At 32.8% G+C, this 6,809-nt stretch overlaps 1 long non-coding RNA gene across 1 annotated transcript; it reads right to left on the minus strand.

Moving 5' to 3' along the window:
• Window positions 1-1,453: 1,453 nt before the first annotated feature.
• LOC109114977 (uncharacterized) lies at window positions 1,454-5,606 on the minus strand. The gene is made up of 2 exons (XR_016079688.1): window positions 4,954-5,606; window positions 1,454-2,767 (listed from the first exon to the last, which is right to left on the minus strand). It is a non-coding gene; the product is annotated as an uncharacterized LOC109114977 (long non-coding RNA).
• Window positions 5,607-6,809: the final 1,203 nt, after the last annotated feature.

The raw sequence follows: 6,809 nt of genomic DNA on the forward strand, positions 1-6,809 counted from the left end.
AATAAACTATCTGATAATTACATAAAGTACCCTTAAGGTTTAAAATCCTACTTAAAGTACCCCCCTGAATTTTTGGAAATATGGTTTCCATTAAGTGTTGTCATTAGATAAAAAAATGTCTTACCCAAACCTACAAAAGAAAGTAATGGAGGCTTTTAACTAGTCATTTAATGCAAACTCTAGTAGGCATGCTATTGGATACTTTTAAAATTTCTTTGATGTGCCAATTGTTTTAATTGACAATTACTTGCACATTTACCGATGGGCGTGTTTTTTGGGATTTTTGTTGAGTTGGGCTTCAGTCATGCAAAGCCATTACAGCCTTGCATTGGGAATAACTCCATACTTATGTGCTTTATTTCATGGGGAGATATTCCCAATGCAAGGTTGCAAGAGGTTGTTCGAACTATGTGAGCATGAACTTGCATTTAACAAAGCCAAACTCATTTCTACCATAGGTGGTGTTATTTTATGGGTTGTATTAGGCATACTAATAATTACTTTTTTATAGTACAAAGAGAGTATATGTGTTGTATTAGGTGTACTGATAATTACATTTCTTAGTATAAGGATAATTTATTATTCATATATAATCAAATCAAGGATTATTAATAGGTTACGTTTATTAACTATATTATTAATAAAAGCATAATATGATAACTATTTTATTTATAAACAAGGTATATGATTACCTATAACCTAATTAATTAAACTTAAATAATTTAATTAATCTTAACTAATGGATAATGTAACATGAATTATCAAAAAACTTAGTAAAATTAAAATTAAACAAAATTGTTAATTTTAAAATTAATATTATTAATTTAAAATTGACTTAGTTATAGGGGTAGGGATGCAAAACAGATCAGATCGGATGGATTCGAATAAGGGTATATCCGAATATGATCCAATGTTGTAAAGGGGAGATCCGATCTGATCTCATAAACGTAGATTTGAATTCAAATACGATGAGACCGTCAGATCTTTGGATCTAAGATAATAAATTAAAAAAATATAATATGAATAATATATTTATAAATAAACAAATAACATGTGTATGTTATATTTAAATAAATAACATATATATTGGATCGGATAGGGGTGATCATTTTCACTTTTCAGCTAGCCCATGCCTAGGAAGTAGGAATGGCAACGGGGTGGGTTTGATAGAGGGTCATATTCCCCATCCCTGACATTGATTATGAAATAAATCCCAGTTCACAACCCCGATCCTACTGGGGTTAAAAGTTGTCCTCCATCCATGATCCTCGACAAAGTCAGGTTCCCTACAGGGACTTGAATCCTTGGATCCCCGAATTTATTTAATTAACAACGAGCGGAGGGGCCCCTGCATTGTAGGGGTTGGAGAAGTGAAATTATTGTATAGAAAAAAAAAAGAAGTTGAGAAGTTATTTTTTTAGTGAAGGTATCTTAGAAAAAAAGTTACTTGAAATAAACTAAAATTTGTATCCAATTTATTTTGCTAACACTGATTCCCTGAATGCATCTCTACTTAAATTGATCCAGCAGCATGCAACATGCAACAGAGGAAACACCAAACTTCAGCTTTCCATTACTCTATCATCTTCTTGGTTAAAGTTCTAATTTCAAATGAAGGGGCCTTCTTTTGGAACTGGGATAATACAAAGGTGATAAGCATTGGTGAAACTGAAGCACCATTAGTTAAAAAACAAGAACAACTACAACCATCAACAACACAATCGAGCAGATCAATGCCTGGAACCATGTCAGAATTAGATTAAAAAGCCAAGGTGATTAAAAGATAGCCCCAATGTCCAGGGTATGTAAATACTTCACATTTTCGGTGAAGGGATCCACATTTTTATATTATTATTTATATTTTTTAATGAGATTAACTTATATGAAATTGGTAAAAACTAATTTTGAAACAAATAATTCTTACAATTTCAATAGTTTCTATAATACTGGAATTTCCATAATTATCAAATTACAAAAGCAACAAAAAATATTTTAAAAATTACTCTTATTATTTTTTATTATTGCAATAAATTAATGATAAGTGTGGTAAATTGAAATAATTGTCACAAATTTTTGTTAATTTAATAATTTTCACAAATAATAGTTACGGATAATTCACAACATAAAATTATATATGATTATGGATAAATTCCTTAGAGACAAAGGGCTTTTAAATAACCAGAACAGAAGCAGAATATATGCAATATGGATTAAATAACCAAGGAGTAGAAATTAGGGTAAACTTAATTGGAGACTAAGAGATTTCTCTTCTGACCAACGAAACTAAGAGATACTCTTTTGATCAGCGAAACTAAGAAATATCTTTTGCCTTGGTGGTGGTTCCTCATCAGTGAAAAAGCACCGACCAAAATAAACCTAGCATGTTTCATTCATCCAATCTTAAAAGATGTGTGTAGTTTGTTAAAAATAAATAAATAAGCTTACTACATTAATCCTGATGCCAGATAGCACTTATATAAGAATGCAGTGAATTGTAATCAACCAAAAAATAAAAATAAAAACGAAAGCAAAACATCACCCTGATATAGACACCTCGGATAGCTAGTAATGATAATCAAGGGGAAAAATGAAGAGGAGAGGAGAGCCAGAACAAACATAAACAGAGTAAAGCTTACTAACATGGTTGAGCTTTTTTAATCTGTTGCACACCTGCAGGACAATTTCTCCCGACCGGTATTAACCATGTTGATTCATACTAGAAGTCCAATTGCCCAGGCATTGTAGATCAAACATTTAAAATTCCTACCTAATTCATAAGAAAAGAATTACTCATGAATGTTCTGCTTAACTTTAAATTCGAAACACTCGTAACACCGATTAAAAAAAAGAAACAAAATTAATCTCAAGAATATCAGTGACATTGACAAATGAGAATTACCTACTTAACAGTCACGAGAGTTCACATTTTCACAAAAAAAAAAAAAAGAAAAGAAGGCAATAAAATTTGATCCTTGAAAGCACCGCTTAATCACAAGTTTCAAAGTAAAAACTTCCATTGAGAGATCAAAGACCAAAATGATTCAATATCACCAATAGATCGTACAAAATTCTAAGAAATTGCTTGTAATTGATTGTACAAAATTCTCTGGCATAACCTTGATGGTGACAACCTCCACAAATGCTTCCTTGGATTTTTCTTGCCCTAGGTAGAACCTATTTTCTCTCTTCCCAAATTGACCATAGGATGGGCATCCTTCTCATTAGGACTAAATCAAAAGTGCTAATCTTTCCTGGTGTTGCCAACCATAAAGAGAAGCATACTCTAGGTAGAACAAAAGAAAGACAGTTTTTTTTTTCAAGCAATACATGCTAATCGGGGTTAAAAATCAAAGTCCGAGCCTATGGGAAAATATTTAGTGGTAAGATACTTAATGATTGGGTTTGGGGCAACCAATTTCTAGTATCAAGGGTAGATGGAGAATAAAAACATCCCTAGGACTGTTGATAAGAGAGAAATTCCTCTATCTTGGAATTCGTAGGAAGATGTTTAAATGTAAATGACAGTCCAAACCATTGTCATCATGAAATAGGAAGCCAAAAATTATAGCATCCTTATGCAAGGTGAACTGAAATATGCATGGGAAAGAGGAGCTCAAACTGTAGTTGCAAAAATGGTGTGAGTTGATGTTACTGTCCCACCTGTTTGTGTTCATCCTAAATTTCTTGCAGATAATGGTTGTCCAAAGGTTTGATTGCTCCTCGCACATAGATATCCAATCCTAATAAGGTCTCTTTTTCTCCTCCATTCCATAAAAATTTTCTGATAAAATTGTTCAATATGGTCCCTCAACTTATTAGGATTCGGGAACACTAAAAGATAGTAAACCAAGAGATTTACCCGAGCATAAGTCTTCCTCATTTAGTGTTTAGAGATGTACCTCCTCTTCTACATTGCTAACCATTTCTAACATTTTCCAACTACTTAATATCAATAAGGCAAAAATTGTGGGTTTGCACCCAAGGTCCCAAAAATTCTAATTGGATATTTCTCCACCCTACACCCCAAATTATTATTTTTTTTTTTAAAAAATTCTTTGCCCAGATCTTGTATTCACAACTACAGTTTCTACTACTTTTTCAAGAAACGATGAATATAAAAAGTCACCCCTTCCCCGTTTTTCTTTTCTTTCTATAACTTCAAAAAGGATGAAATAATCAATAGTAATAGCTAATTTTTTTATAAGTATCAATTGCAATAACTAATAACCCCTCTAGAACTACAATTGTCTTATGATGTATCTTCTTTTTTGATATGGATGTATCGGTTAGGTGAAATCTCTTCATCGTTGGACTATAATTCTTTATTTTTTATTTTCAAGTATTTTCTCGAAATTCTAAAATTTAATGCCCAAACTAGTGATTCAAATCTAGTGGCAGTAGGAAGGCTGGCGGCATGGAAAACTTATATTTCTAAATAATCTGTAGAACTTTCCTGGGGCCATTAATACCCATGACAGGTTTGGTCCCTTCTTGAGATTACTATCTTTGAATATTGGCAACTAACATCTCATAACTACAGAGAGTAAATAATATGTACCCTTCAAGTATTAAGAACCACCAGCCAACCATAACACAAGCAGTGCTAACAATGTAGTTGAAAGTTCCCAAAGTTTTCTAGAGCCAATGTATTAATCTCTGCTGGGGGAAATTAATGGATTCCCTAAACAGATTTACAGTTTTCCTAAGAACTTCAATATAACATATCTTGCACATCCATAAACAAACAAACAATTTTTACAGAAAAAATACAAATAACAAGTGTTCTTAGGAACCAAACACTGGAATTAAAACGATGCCAACATGGAACGAAGTACAATTAAAATGAAATGTTGCATGATGCCATTTGGATGCAATTGAAGATGCTAAAACAAAAACAAATAGATGAGATTATCCAAACTTAAAATTACTCTGTCAGTGTCAATGATGTCTCACCGTATTCTTCTGATTGTCATGTTCTGCCTCATCTACAGGTCCTTGTATTCTGCAACTCCCTTTCAAGACTGGTGTAATCTAAAAAGAAGGTTAAATTCACCATTAATTATCCTCTCCTATTCCGTGGCCACAACAACTTCAAGACAACTAAATACCAATGATAAAATACAATTACTGAATCACCAAAAGGAGACCATGTCTCTGAACATAATGTTGTCGTGGTTGAAAAGCATAATGTTTCACAAATACTGGAGCGATGATTAATTTAGCATGCACATTATTCAGAAGTAAATCAGTAATGCCCCAACCAATATACTGAAAACCAAAAGATTCAATTCCAAGATTAATCAAAAACCCTAAACAAAGTGATACAAAAAGCCAATAAATTCTATAAAATGAATCTTAAATAAGCAGACTTTCTCCAACACGAAAAACCCTAAACTGTCTAACGGAATTGTCACAGATCAGAAGCCCAATATTTAGCTCCCCTCCCAAGAATCCATGGTGAGAGAGAGGAGACGAGAGAGAGGAGAAAGAGAGAAAGAGACGAGAGAGAAAGAAACACTATATGAAAAAGAGAAAGAAGAGAGAGTGAGAGAAAGAGAGGCAGGTAGCGGGAGGACAAAGAGTGAGGAGAAACACCACATGGACACGTGCCGTGTCACTTGGACACGTAACTTTCATGCAAAGAGATGCTCTATATACTCTATTTGCATGAAACGCCACAGGGACATGCTTGGACTTGCTCTGTTTTACACATAACTTTCACTCGGACACATATCGTGTTGTGGACAAAGACTTTGTTTTACACGTATAAAACAAAATTGGTCGATTAAACACAAAAACACCAAAATAGTACATATAAAATAACACATAGCGAAAGGGGAGAACATCCCAATCGTATTAATATATATATATATATATATAAAAGATGTTATTTGAAAGATAAGTTTACTTAAAAATAAAATAAAATTTTAAAATATAAATGATATTTTAAATATATTTTGAACCCCAACCTTTGTCAGGGATCCTTATTAATCTCCATCTCTATCCCTACCCCACCAAAGCAATCCCCATCCCCAACCCCATCGAATCAAAAAACTTAAGTACCCAACGGGGACGGGGAAAATTGCCATCCCTACTCATGCATAGGCTTATATTAGCACAAAAAACTACAAGGACTAGGCATGGACCCAACACTTCAAGTGTGGCCCAAGTCCCGCATGGCTCAAATGCATTCATATTATTTAAACATACTTATAGTACATATAATATAAGATATTTCATATTATAAAAATTATAAAAAATAAATTTTATAATATTATATGACATATAATGAAAAATTACATGCATGCACTATTTTATACATAAAACTCATGGGCTTGGATTTAAGCCTGACCCTATTCAGGCATAGGCTATTGCCTTTATTACAATTGCTAAGCCTAGGTCATGCCCATGTAGGACTAGGTATGGGCTTATGTTTTTGGCTTGAATAAGGTCAGGCTTAAATCCAAGCCTATGAATTTTATGTATAAAATGGTACATACATATAATATTTTATATTACATGTCATATAATATGTATACAAAAATTATTTTATACAGTTTACAACCTAAAAAAATCTTATATTATATGTATTATAAGTATGTATTGAAGGAAGGGGAAACCCATCATATGGATGGATGAACCATGCAAGATGGTAGGGCAAATTTTCAAAAATTTCTTTTACCCTTCTGGTAATCGCATCCCTAATTTTAGAAAAACTGCATTTTTCAATGATCGTTCTTGCATCGAACCGGACTAGATCTGAAATCAAACGAAATGGACAAGAATACCATATACGGATTTCACACGAG

Source organism: Nelumbo nucifera, chromosome 1 (genome assembly GCF_055504915.1).
Source record: "Nelumbo nucifera cultivar China Antique chromosome 1, China Antique-T2T, whole genome shotgun sequence".
Taxonomy (NCBI): Eukaryota; Viridiplantae; Streptophyta; class Magnoliopsida; order Proteales; family Nelumbonaceae; genus Nelumbo; species Nelumbo nucifera.